Genomic DNA, 13,316 nt, shown 5'->3' on the forward strand with positions numbered 1-13,316 from the left:
AGCCCGAGCCTTGACCTTTGACCCCTTGACCCATTCCTTGACTAGCCGACCTTTCATCCCTGACCTTTGATCCCTGACTCTTGACTATCCGCCTTTACACCTTGAGCCCTGACCTTTAACCCCCAACCTTTGGCCTTTGACCCTTGATTTTGACCCATGACACCTGACCACATGACCTTTGAGCCCCTGAGCCCTATGACCTTTGCCCCAACCTTCTACATGTGACCTCTGTGCTTTGACCTTGATCACTTTGACCTTTGACCCCCTGACTCCCCAACCCTTGCCCTTTTTGTCCCTTTATCCCCTAACCTTTAACCCCCTCTACTTTATGCCCCTCACTGCTCTTGCTGCCTGGAACCCCTCACTCCTGCTCTACACGCCCCAGCCCCCAACCCATACCTGTCACTCTCCAGCCTGCAGATGTCATCCCTGCCTTTTTGGTGTGGGGCTCGGCCTCCTCTGAGGGTTCCAGGGTTATCCCAGCACCAGGGTTACTGAGCTGTGCTGCACTGAGGGTTTGCAGTGGTACCACAGAAAGAGATAGATTTGTCATCATTTAGCCCAAAATACAATCAGAGGGATCACAAATTAATTAAGTTCCTTAAGGCTGAAATCAAAGAAGGTGGGTGGGCTGTTACCCCAGTAGGACAAGTTGTATTTCCACCCCTGATCCTTCGGGAAATAGCCCAACGAGAGCATGAAAGTACCCACTGGGAAACAGAAAATCTTTTAAAACATTTGAGGAAAGTAGTGATAGGGAGAGGAAGGATTGATATTGTACAATCTGTAACAAACAAGTGTGAAACCTGCTGTAAAAACAACCCTGACACAAGCAAGAGAGTTGTGTTAGGAGTGACAAAGACAGGAGATCTCCCAGGAGATTATTGGCAAATAGATTTTGCTGAGATGCCACACAAAGAGGGATGCAGGTATAGACTGGTACTGGTTGACACCTTCAGTGGATGGCCTGAGGCTTTCCCCTGTCATACCAACACAGCAAAAGAAGGAGTGAAAGCTTTGCTCGACCATGTAATACCAAGATTTGGGGTTCCTTTGGGAATGTCATCAGATAGGGGACCACATTGTGTTGCAACAGTGGTTGGGGAAGTTAGCAGGAGTTTGGGACTTACCTGGGACCTGCACACACCATACAGGCCCCAGGCAAGTGGCAAAGTTGAACGCAGGAACGGGACCCTCAACACCCAGATGTGCAGGATTTGTCAAGAGACATCCATGACAAGGGTTCAAGGCCTGCCTCGAGCCTTGCTGAGAGTCTGCATACAGCCAAGGCAAAGGGACAACATCAGTCCCTATGAAACATTATATGGCAGGCCATACCAGGTTCCACAGATCCCTGGGGAAGTTCATAGGAGAGGTAAAAATGATTTGCAGAAATATTTAATGGCTCTGAGTTCCACTTTGCAGAAGCTCCAGAGATTCGTGGTGTTCTCCAAACCAATAGGATTGGACACAGCTGCTCATCCATTCCAGCCTGGAGCCTGGGTCTACATCAAGTGCTGGGACAGTGACCCCTTGCAAGCCAAGTGGAAGGGACCTTTCCAAGTTCTGCTGAGCACTTCTACTGCGGTCAAGGTTGCTGGCAAGGGCCCCTGGATTCACTACTCCAGGGTGAAGAGAGCTTCTGCTCCCAAAATCACCAAGAAGACAGAGACTGATCCAAATCAGAAAGATGCAGTTTAAACTGGTTTTTACATGTTTGCTGTTTGCCCAACTGGTAACCAAGGTTCACCCCATGATTTGCATAAGACTGTGGTCCAAAATGTGTCCAAAATTCTTAGTAAGAGCAATTGCTGGATCTGTACTCAGTTACCACCCCTAGATGGGAGGGGTCACTGGCCACTGATTGGCATTTTAATAGAAGAGAACTGCACTGAAACGTGGGAACCAATTAATAGCACCCTTCTGCCCCCCATGACCCTGAGGGGCCTGGTGGAATGTGAAAACTATAAGGTTCCTTGTGCAATTGTAAACACCACAGGAAAAGCTGTTCTTCCTTCATATTGTCATTAGACCCATTTCAGGGAACTAATAGACCCAAAAATTGCAGCAAAGATGAAAGTGACAGGGTGGAGACTGGCTCAGCAGTTTGGGACGGGGTTCTATTGGATATGGGGTGATAAGGCCTGGAAAGTTATGCCCGTGAACAAAGACCAGGCTTGGGCTATCAGGGCTGTGGTCCCAAATATAACAATATTTGACCATCTTGAAAAACCAAATGAGAAGAGAAAAAGATCTCTTAAACCCCTCATTGAATGTCCCACACTTTTTCATAGCATAAGCAGAGCCCTTGTACCCACTTATGGAGTAGTTGAACTGGAGAGAGCAATTGTAAACATCTCAGCTGCCATTGAATGTATTGAGCAGCACACTGCAGCTGCAATTTCAGCCTTACAGGAGGAAGCTGACAGTCTGTCCTGTGCAGTGATGCAAAACAGGACAGCTCTCAATTTCATACTTGCTGCACAAGGAGGTGTAGGTGCTATTGTCAATACCTCTTGGTGTTCTTATGTGGAGCAAAGTGGAAGAATTAAGAAAGATTGGGATGAGATTTGGAAGGGAACTCAAATTCTACATGAAGTAGCTTCTAGAAATCACACCTTAAAATTTGATCATGTTTTTGATACCCTCACCTCATGGTTACCAAAATGGGCCTGGGTAAAAGAAATATTCATAATAGCTGTCATTGTAGTTATTATCTGTGTAATTTCCTGTGGAGCAGCCGGTGGTGTAAACCAGTTCTGTGGGTAAAGAATAGAGTAGAGACTAGACAAGATAGAGTTTTGTTAGTCCCTAAAAGGGCAGAAATGATGCCATGAAGATTTTTGCCTTTTCTTTTATACCCCTATTATACCTTTTTACAACTTCTGTATTCCTAGTGCTTTTTGCCTACATTCTTGGACTTGTTTGTCAAGCTGAGAGACTCAACATTTTAGAAGCTTGGTAGCCAGGGATCAGTGTGCCCCAGACCCCAAGGTCCTCTCCAGAACACATTCTATAAACCAAGATAGAACCATCCAGGGGAAGGTTCCTTGGGGAGGGGGGCTCACTTGAGCCTCTCATGGGGGAATCTTTGATAGATCTGCTAATTAGTATAACCTATAATGTTATACCCGATGTTGGGGGGGAAAAGAGACAGACTGGGAGGGGTGCATCTCGATGCATATGACCTGGACGTGTGCACCTAAGGATCCTTACAATAAATACCAAGGTAAAATCCCTTTTCCCCTTCTAACCATGTCTGACTCTTGATTTTAAGACCAGGAAAAGGCATCACCAGGGTCACTGCACTGTGCTGACAGTAGGGGGAAAATGGTGCTGTTAGGGGTGGTGTAAGGGCTGGTGCACCTTTTCCCTGTATTCCTAACCTCCACTGTGTACTCTCCACCCTGTTAGGGAGGCTCTCTGTTTGGCTGCACCCAAACCTTGGTGATGAACATTGCCCTGCAGACAGGACAGGACCAAGGAAAAACAAAACTCAGATGGGGGAAAAAAAAGAAGCTCACAGCTGGGTGTTTTCTTATTATAAAGTTAAAAATGAGTTGAAAAACCTGAAAGGCAAAAATCACACACACAAGGTTAGAACCAGTCAACACACACGCTCTCACAGACTGACACACGCACACACAGACAGACACACACTCTCACAGACAGACACCCCTTCTTCAGCTCACACACTGACTGCAGCCCTTACTCACAACACTCCACTGACAAAGACACTTCAACACATCTTCCAACTGCTGCTCCCTGACGTGGAAGGGCAGATTCTGGGAAAAGCGGTAGCATCGGTGACTGCAGGGATGGGAATCGGCCTTGGGGACCTGCAAGACAACATGAGGCAGTCTACAAGGAGCTGACAGCTCCGAGTTATCCCCATACACCAGGCCCGTAAGTTTTCTACACAAAACCCCACAGACAAGAGATGAACCACAAAGTTTTACAACTGTTCAACCCAGCCACGACTCTACGTGCCAGGGCAGGGCAGCTCCAAGTGTAAGCACACCAAAGAGAAGCAAAGATGACACGAGGACTTGAGATAACTCTCCAGAAGATAAATTCTTGAGCCTGACATGCTTTGAGGCAATGGAACCTATGGAACTACCACAGTGAGGAGGGCCTAATACACTTCATTGAGAAGCCCATGGCCCAGGAAAAGAAGATACTACCAAAAGTGAGAAGGAAGATGGATGAGAACATCTTTGTACTCCTTCTGCTCTCCAAAAGCAAAACTGTAAAGATGCCGGAATGAGCCCGATCCGGGAAAGGACGCGAGCAGAGATCCCCGCTGCCGCTACGGCCCAGAACGAGGCCGAGAAAGCACCGAGACGTAACAAAGCCCTGTGACACAGGAGAGGATGGACACAAACTACAGAACACAGACACAAATGACACAACACAGACACGAGCTGAACGTGCCCAGCAATGGGCACAAGATTCCTAGAGCAAGATGAGCCAGAGGCTGGCGATGCTGAAGGAAAGAAGGCTCGATGGCAGCAGCACCCAACAGTGAAACGTAACTCCTTCCAAGAAGCCAGTGCCAAAGGAGCTCAGAGGATGCTTGAGAAGCTCAGCAGGCCTAGAAAAGGAGGCAATGACTGCCAGGTGATACAAAGGGATCCCTAGGGAAGGACTCTGCCACCAAAGGCTGAAGTGACTTTGCAAAACGTGACCAACCAGCAAGTGGCCAAGATGCCCACGGGCGGCTACGGCAGCGAGGAGGTAAAATGGAGACCGTGGCGATCGTGCCAGACCCAAAGGCGAGCTCCTCGGGCAAAAAGATCCACGATGATGTCGAGACTCAAAGGCCGATGACAGAGATGGGTTGGAACTGCCCTGTCCAGCACAGGCTCGGGTGATGCTGAGGAGAAACCCTCTCCCTTTGCTTCCAAGGGGCCCTCCCACAACAGCCCTCTCCTCTAAGCTAACTTCCAGTTGCCTCCTGGAACTCCAAAGGTTTTTCCCTTCTCCCAACCACAGCTCCCAACACTTAGCTCTCTGAAGACAAGCAGACAAAATCCATCCTTGACAGAAAAAATGCATCAGCACCACAGATGTCAACACGTTCCCCACGGTCCGCTTTGGCAGCTGTGAAAGATGGAGAACAAGGAGAAAATTCAGCCTCTGACAACACACGCCAAAAGAGACCCCTTCTGCAAGGCCCCTCCCTCAAAACTGCCGAGGCTCAGCGCTTACCTGCTCTCTCCAAACTTCAGCTCCACACCTGCTCACGGGACCTAAGACAACAAAACAGAAAACGTCACTGTTGCCCTCAAGAAGAGCATCCCTGGGCTACTCCACACCACTGCCCCAGCTCACCTCAAATCCTGATCTGACTCTGGAGGTGGCCAGGACAAACCTGCACAATGAAAAGGGACACGCTCAGCACGCTGCCATAGACCGCTGGCCTATCAGCCACCCCACCTAAATGCCAACTCACCTGCTCGCCTCTGGCCCTTGGCACACCCAGGGCAGCAGCAGCACCTGCAGAGAAGCAAAGCAAAACCACATGAAACATGCTGAGAGACTGTGAAACAACAGCCTCCCTGCTCCAACTGAACTACACCACATCTATACCTTAGGCTTGCACCCTCCTGGCTTCAGCATCCAGGGCCAGGACATCCTGCAAGTGGACCACCTAAAACACACACAACAATGGATGCTTAGAGCTGCACCAAAAATTGAGACCGAGGCCATAACAACTCATTCTGTCCACTGGTCACTGCTCACCTCGCTCTATCAACCTTGACTGCCACTATCCAGCATTACTTCCTAAAAAAAAAAAAAAAAAAAAAAAAAAAAACATGGAACAAGGCTGTCACATAGTCACCATTGACACTGCCCCTGCAAAGACAAACAGCAACTGACCTTCCCATGGGAACCCCCTCACCTGGTATGGGGCACTCTGCCACGGATTTAATCCATCTGCCTCTGAAACAAAGTTATTACACAAGTCAAGGTGCTGCATGGTAACTTAACAGCTCCAGCCATCCTGCATCAATCTAGGAATACCATCAATCGAGAAATGAACAGTACAGTCTTAGTCCCATTACACCCACACCCCAGACTATGCAGCAGGGCAGAGCAGCTCCAGGCCAAGCACACACAGAGGCCTGTGATGCAGGAGATGACAAATGAGGAGATGCAACAAGAGAAGACTCTCAGCAAGAAGAATGACCACAGGGACTGAGAGAAGGCAGAATGAGATGACCCAGGCAAGACCGACAGTGAGCCAATGAGGCTCGAAGAATCCTGGCAGAAGAAGATGCCAACAGAAGGACTCATTCCAGGAGCCACCTGGCAAAACCACAAAGATGGATGCCTGAGAACTGCACCATCAGCATCCTCTATCTATCTCCACATCCTTACAAGTCCTAATCTGCTATAATGGATCCCTGTGGTGCACAGCTGCTGATACAGCTCAGAACAAGACCATAAAAGACGTCCGACTCAACGCTTCTAAAGAGAGATGCGATTCCGATGGGCGGCCGAGCTCCCGAGTCAAAGGTTCGATGGTATCGGCACCGGGCCGAGGAATGCGGAGTTGGAGATGCTAAGGATGATGCCTGGCATTTTGGAATATCCCCTCAAAGGGGTAAGACAAAAGACCTGCAACACAGGATGCCCAAAAGACACAGAACACACAATAGACAAGTGACACGACACCCACCAGGACTGCTCTGCCCTGCGCACCTCAGCGTTGTGATCAAAAGTGAGACTTCCCCTTCACGTGGCCTAAGGGGCTCTTTCTCAGACATCCCCGACTCCAAAGCTTATTCAAAAACCCCTTCTGATGAGTCCCAACCCAGCACCCTGCTTTCATCCCCTCTGTGGGGTGTAGCCCTCGACTTATCCCTCGGATGTCTGGGGATGTGAATCCACGTCGGGTGCCAAAGACGGCCGCCTCTCCACCTGGGAAGTTCCTGCCCTCAGTGAGCTGTTCTCTCTTCGCTGGCTACAGTAAAGAAAACCAAACATCAGTGCATGAGCTGAACAGCACATCAGCCAAAACCCAACAATTCCACTACTCACCATCTCCTAAGAATGCCCGGGTCCTCGGCCCGCCTGCTCCGGCCACACTCAGAGGCCGACGCCGTCGTCGCAGGGTGCACCTGAGTTAAGAGGAGACAAGGTTCCGTGGCATTGCTGAAACCTGAGTGGGACCTCGCTCCTCCTCCCCACCTCCCCAACTTGCTGCAAATCCTCAACCATTGCTGAAGGCTACCCAGACAGCACCTCCAAATGGAAAAGGCAAAAGCTTCATCACAGATTCCTGTAATACTTCCAGAGGGCTCACAAGAGCAGCTTGAGGGGGCCAAACCAGCTCTGTCAGCTGGTCAGCAAGGGGGCTCAGCCCTGGTAGGCAAAATACAAGTGGAACACCTGGAACACACAAATGGATGCTCAGAGCTGCACCAGAATTTGGCACCCAAGCAATAACAACTGGTTCTGTCCACCAGTCACTGCTCACCTTGCTCACTTGACCTTGACTGCTGCTATCTGGCTTCACTTCCTAGAAAGAAGGACAGAGAACAACCCTGTAACACAGCCACCCTTTATACCACCCCTGAAAAGCCAAGCAATGACCAACCTTCCCAGGGGGAGAAGGGACAAAACAAAACAGAAAGGCACGTGCCCACACAGGGTCCAAAAGCGTCACATTGCCGGGGGAGTTTCCATCTGAAACCGTTCCACTGTGACCTCTTTCCACAAGGGTCTCTGTCACATTGGACCAGCAGTTTGAATGCTGCACACCACCTGTAAAACACACCAAAAAATGCTTACAGTTTCATCACTGATACAGCAACTCCAGTAGCACCCAGCTCTGTGCTGGAATCAATGCTCATCTCAGTTGCTGGTACTCATCCTGCTCACGGGTCCCCTGGTGCCCATACCCCACTCCACCTACCCCCCACTCTACTCCACAGGACAGAGCAGTTCCAAACACAAACACAAACAACACATGATGCTACAGTGTGACACAAGGATGATTAAAAAAGCCCTCAGCAAGAAGAACAACAGCAAGGATCGACACGATGCCAAAAGAGATGACCAATGGTATGGCAACCGTGGACACAGGAGGCTCTAAGGAGCAGAAGAAAAGACTGGAACAGTGACCTGTTCTAAGAACTGTCAGTCACAATGATCAAGATGGCTGTGAGACAGTGCCACATTCAGAATGCTCCCATATCCTGACAATCTTACAAGCCCCAGGACATTACAGCTCACAGCTGGAAAGGATGGATGGCAGCACAGCTGGGAACAAGGCCTCAAAAGACATCTGACTCGGTACTTCTGATCTGTGATGCCAAGACACAGCCAAGCCCACCATAAAAGAACAAATGAGATCGGCATCGTGCCAAGAAGAGTGAATGTTTGAGCACCTGGAGATGATGGCTGACACTTGCAATAAGCCCCCTGAGGGGAAAAGGCCTCCGAGATCTGATCCAAGAGATAACAAAGACACAGAAGACACGCTGGACAACACAACACAGGCTGGAACTGCTCTGTCCTGCACACCCTATGGTCTGATCACAAGTAGAGCCACTCCTTTCAGCTGGCTTAAGAGGCCCCTTAGAGGGCATCCCTTTCCCCTATGCTAAGTTTTAAATCTCTCCTGGGAATTTCCAGCCTGCTATCCTCACATCTCTGGATCCCAGCCCCAACTTAGCTTTTGGATGACCGGTGACATGAATCCACACTGGACACAAAATGAGTCCACCTCAGCTGTCTCAGAAGGCCCCGTGATGGCTGGGTTAGCCTCTCCATCAGCTGCAGTAAAGAAAGCCAAAATCAATGCCTGAGTTTAGTAGCCAAACCCCAACAAGTCAGCTACTGACCATCTGTCCTAAGGGCACCCATGTCCTTGAGCATCCCTCTTCATCCCAAGACAAAGGTTGTGGCCATCATTATAATGGACACCTGGGTTAGCAAGAGTTATGTGGTGTTTCTGTGAACACAGTGGGTGCATCTGTGTGCCTTAAAACACATAAATGCATCTGCTGTGCTTGCAGGAAAGCCTGACAAGGCCCCTGAATAGACACCATTTCCCACCACACTACTTTCAAAACCTATCCTGGCACTTCCTAACTTGATACCCTGCTCATGCTCCCTCTCACAGTTGCAATCCTCAACTTACCTATCAGAAGCCTCCAGCTCAGACATCATCTCTAACACAGGGCAGGTTCCTCTCGTGGCACAATGAAGCTGCTGAAAATTTTGAAGTGTCATACTTGACACAAGCTGGAATCTCAAGAAGTTGCAATGCTCCTAAGGAAAAAAAAACAACAGAAAAACCAAACACGAAATTACAGAAGCACCTTACCACCCCTGAACACTCACCCCAAAACCATGAGCTTAAATACTCCATGCACTCAAAGTCATCTTCTTCATGGGGTCTCCAAAGCCTCTGCTGCTTTAGATGCCAAAACCACCTCCTAAAATACAGCCAACACAACCTGAAAGAGCTCCTTCATTAAGAGAACAGAAGAACTCTTCTCCCACCCCACCCCAGCCCACAAACACAAAGAGCTCCTGGGCCCCAGGGCTGGGGTTAATTGACCCCTGGCCGGGCCCGCCTCTCGCTCCCACCACGCCCGGGAAAAGGGAGGAGGCAATTTTACCAGAAGGGATCGAAGCCCTGGGAGGAGCTGCAGCTGTTTGGCTGCTCTGCCTTAAATTCCAGGTGAGCAAAGGGCTCCGTAGATGCCTTCTGTTTTCCTACAGCTGCATCCACTGAAAGGGTAAAAAAGCTTCTTGTTTTGGCAGCGTAGACAGATGAGTTGCATGATTCCTTGTTAAGTTCTGTAATTGGTCATTAGGAACTATTGGGTAGTACTCCATACAGGACTGTGTAGGGTGGAGAAGAATAGTAATAATTTACATGGTGTAACTCCTGTTGGGGCCTCTAATTAGGACTGTATTCACTATAAATGAAACTAAAAAAAGAATGGGCTCTCTGGCAGCAGGAGGGTTTTGTGTGTGCTGGGCTCTCTCCCTTGTGAGAGATTGGGTGCCAGTACCCAGCTAGAAGTGCCCTGAAGTACAGATTTAAATTCTTAAAATGCTGAAAAAGGGGGAGCTTCCTTCAATTGAACCCCTTAAAATGAGGGACTAGGGAGTGTTTGTCTCTACTTAAATAGATGCCATGGCAATAAATGGGCTCTCTTCTCTGAATCCCCTAAAATACAGGAAAAAGAGGGGTTTTCCTTATTTCAGGTGTCTCCAGTGATGGAAAAAGGGGTTTTTTTCCCCTCAGTTCAAACCCTTAAAAAGGAGGGACAGCAGGGCTTTTCCCTCAATTTAAACCATGGGATGATGAAAATGGGGGAGTTATGTTCAATTCCAACCCATAATATAGCATTGTCAAGGTTTTTCCTTTCTATTTAAACTGGAAAATGGGGATTCCCTGTCAAGTGATACCCCTAAGAGCATGGAAAAGGCAGGGTTTCCTTCAAGTGATACCCTTAAAATTGCAGAGGAAGGGGATTCCCCCTCAATTTAAACACAGACAATTATGGAAAAGGAAGTTTTTTCCCCTCCGTTTAAATCCCTTTTCTCCTCATAACCCCCCTTTTTTCTGGGGGCACTGGGGAAGGGCTGCCAAGATGAAAGGGGAAAGTGGAATGTTTCCCTGGGACCCCACATGCTGCCCTGCCTGCTCAGGTGCTGCCCCTTGGCACGAGGGGTTTTCCCTGGGCATTTTCTGGGAGCAGTGCTCTGTGCCCAGGTGCCTCCGGCTGCTCCCCAGCTGCTGCCGGATGCTCCGACCATTGTCCCTGGAGGGACACTCGGGATGCCCCCATTGCCCCTCTGGACCAGCAGCTCCCTGCACAGCTGTGCCCGGGGAACCCTCGGAGAGCGGCCTCTGGCAGGAGCCGCCCCCTCCTCATCCTGGCCGCTCACACCTGGGGCTGCTGCGCCTTGGGGCAGGGGCTGAGGAGGAGAAAGGTCCTGCTGCTCCTTCCCTGCCCTGCACAGCCCTTGGTGTGCCCCTGAAACACCGGGGTGCCGGGCTTTCCTTGCTGTGCGGGACTGGGTGGTTCTTTGATCCCAGACTCTGCTCTTCCCCGGGCACGGCACATGGACAGGGGGCAGAGATGGGCCCTCAGAGGGCTTTGTTGGGTTCCCGGTTCCTCCCTCAGCTCCTCCTTCCCTCTTTTCCCTTAACTCCCGCTCCACTCTTTGCCAATGGATTTGCCAACGTGACAGCTCAGCCTGCCAAGCTTTACTTCATCGCCTTCCACACTGTGATGGTGATAATCATTGTCAAGTAGGTTTTTTGGGATGGTTTTGTTATGAAAAAAGTATGTAATTCGTGCTATTATGTATAAAACTAGAATGTAATCAGACCATGTAGAGACAGTTTCAAAATCCCTCCACCTGCCTTTCTGAGAGAAAGATTTCACAACACTAAAAGAAGTTGTCTCACAATAAGTGAGGATTCCACCTAGGTGGGGTTGGATCTTATCACCGGGACATTTGCTCCATGACGACTTGATCACCACCTTCTGATATCTACATCTCATCTGATAAGGAATCGGACATTCCAGAAACGAAAAATAACTGTTCCAGGAACCAGAGATGGCCCATCCATCTTCAGAGATGGCCCATTCATCATCTAGGATGGACAATTCATCTGACCCAGGAAAGGCTTTGTGCAGCCCAACTCCGGGACAAGAAAACATCATGAATATGCTAAATTGCGAGACAAATAGAATTAATTCGGACTCTGCCCAAAAACTGTATAAGAAGGAACCAGCCGAAGCAGCACCCGTGAACTTGGGAGCTCTGGTGCGATAGAGGTCAGATCTGTGCGTGTTCACCCAGCTCCGACCCCGGGCTCGGGGCTGCTTTTCTGCATCGTGGCTTTCTGTGTGACCGATCTTTCGGCCGCGGAATAAAATCTATTTCTTTATTAAATTTAATTTGCCTGAATTTCTTTACCTCCCATTCATAACAACGATGGAACATGCGAAAAGCCAACATCACAATCCCATTTATAACAGAGGGATCCGCCGGAGGCACCCGCGGTGCTGCGGTCCTGCCCGCGGAGGGATCCGCCGGAGGGACTATTTGTGATGCGCTCCTGCCCGCGGAGGGATCAGCGCTGATGCCGCCCCGCCCGCCCAGCTGCTCTCGCTGCCTTTTCCCGCTCTCCCCTCTGCTCCCAGCGCTTCTCCTGCAAAGGGCGCGGCTTTTCCTGGGCTCTTTTCCTGCCGGGCTGCAGCGAGCGCTCCCCTCAAGGAGCAGGGGCAGCTTTGCTCGCGGCGGCAGCGATTCAACAGAGCAGGCCCGGAACAATTCCTGTTTAGCCGGGCTTTGAGCACATTCCTGAGCCAGCACCAGCAGCAGCGAGTGAGGCAGCGGCACATGAAGGAGGCTGCGGCTCTGGCCAGGCTGGGGAGGGGTTCCTCTGTAAAAGAAGAACAGGGAGAGACAAACCAGAAAGGGCAGGAAAAAAAGAAAAAGCCAAGACAAACTAAACTTTTTTTAAAAAATAATCCGGATCCAGAGGGACTTCTGGCTGGAGAACTTCCTGGGGAGCAATCCTGCCCCTCTGGGAGGCAATGCTAGGGCAACTCCAGCTGAAACCTGCACACAAACACCACAAAGATTTCAGATATTTGCAGGAAGCCACCACTTAGCAACTGCTGCTTAATAATTTATTCACTTTCCCATTCAATGGTACATTCAGTCCACAAGACTTCAACACCTTTCTGGTAGTTTTATTTACAGTCTGCAGCGTGTTCTGTAAAACACAGGAGTGCTCACAGACACACACACAACATAGGGATTTGCAAACATTTAAATAAGCACAGTTTATTCCAAAGGAAGTCTATGCACTACTTTTTCCATAAAAATTATAAAAAATACTTTAGTTACTGTATTTTACCTAAACCAAGATACTTGAGAATTCTTCCACAAGTGATGCCCCCTCCCCACAAAGGGCACTCCGACAAGAAGAAATTCAGGAGACTGCATCACCAAATAAAATCCTAATGGCAACTGCTTCAATCCCCCAGAAGAACAAAGAACTCCCACTCTGCATCCAGCAATCCCTGCTCTGCAGCCTGTCTGCATCTGCTTTTGTAGGGCTTGTGGGGCTTTTGCACTCACTTCCTTCTCCAGGGCAGTTCCCACAAAGAAAGAATGACTGAATTTCTGCAGACTGTCACTCGGCAATCCTGCATTTCACACATGCAAAGGGAAACACTTTCCTTTGAGCCCTTTATTTCAAGGAGTCTCTTTTTTACTGAGCATCCAGTGAGAACAGTGCCCAGTTGTGGCTGTTATTATTT

Source organism: Coloeus monedula (assembly GCF_965178545.1).
Source record: "Coloeus monedula genome assembly, chromosome: 6".
Taxonomy (NCBI): domain Eukaryota; kingdom Metazoa; phylum Chordata; class Aves; order Passeriformes; family Corvidae; genus Coloeus; species Coloeus monedula.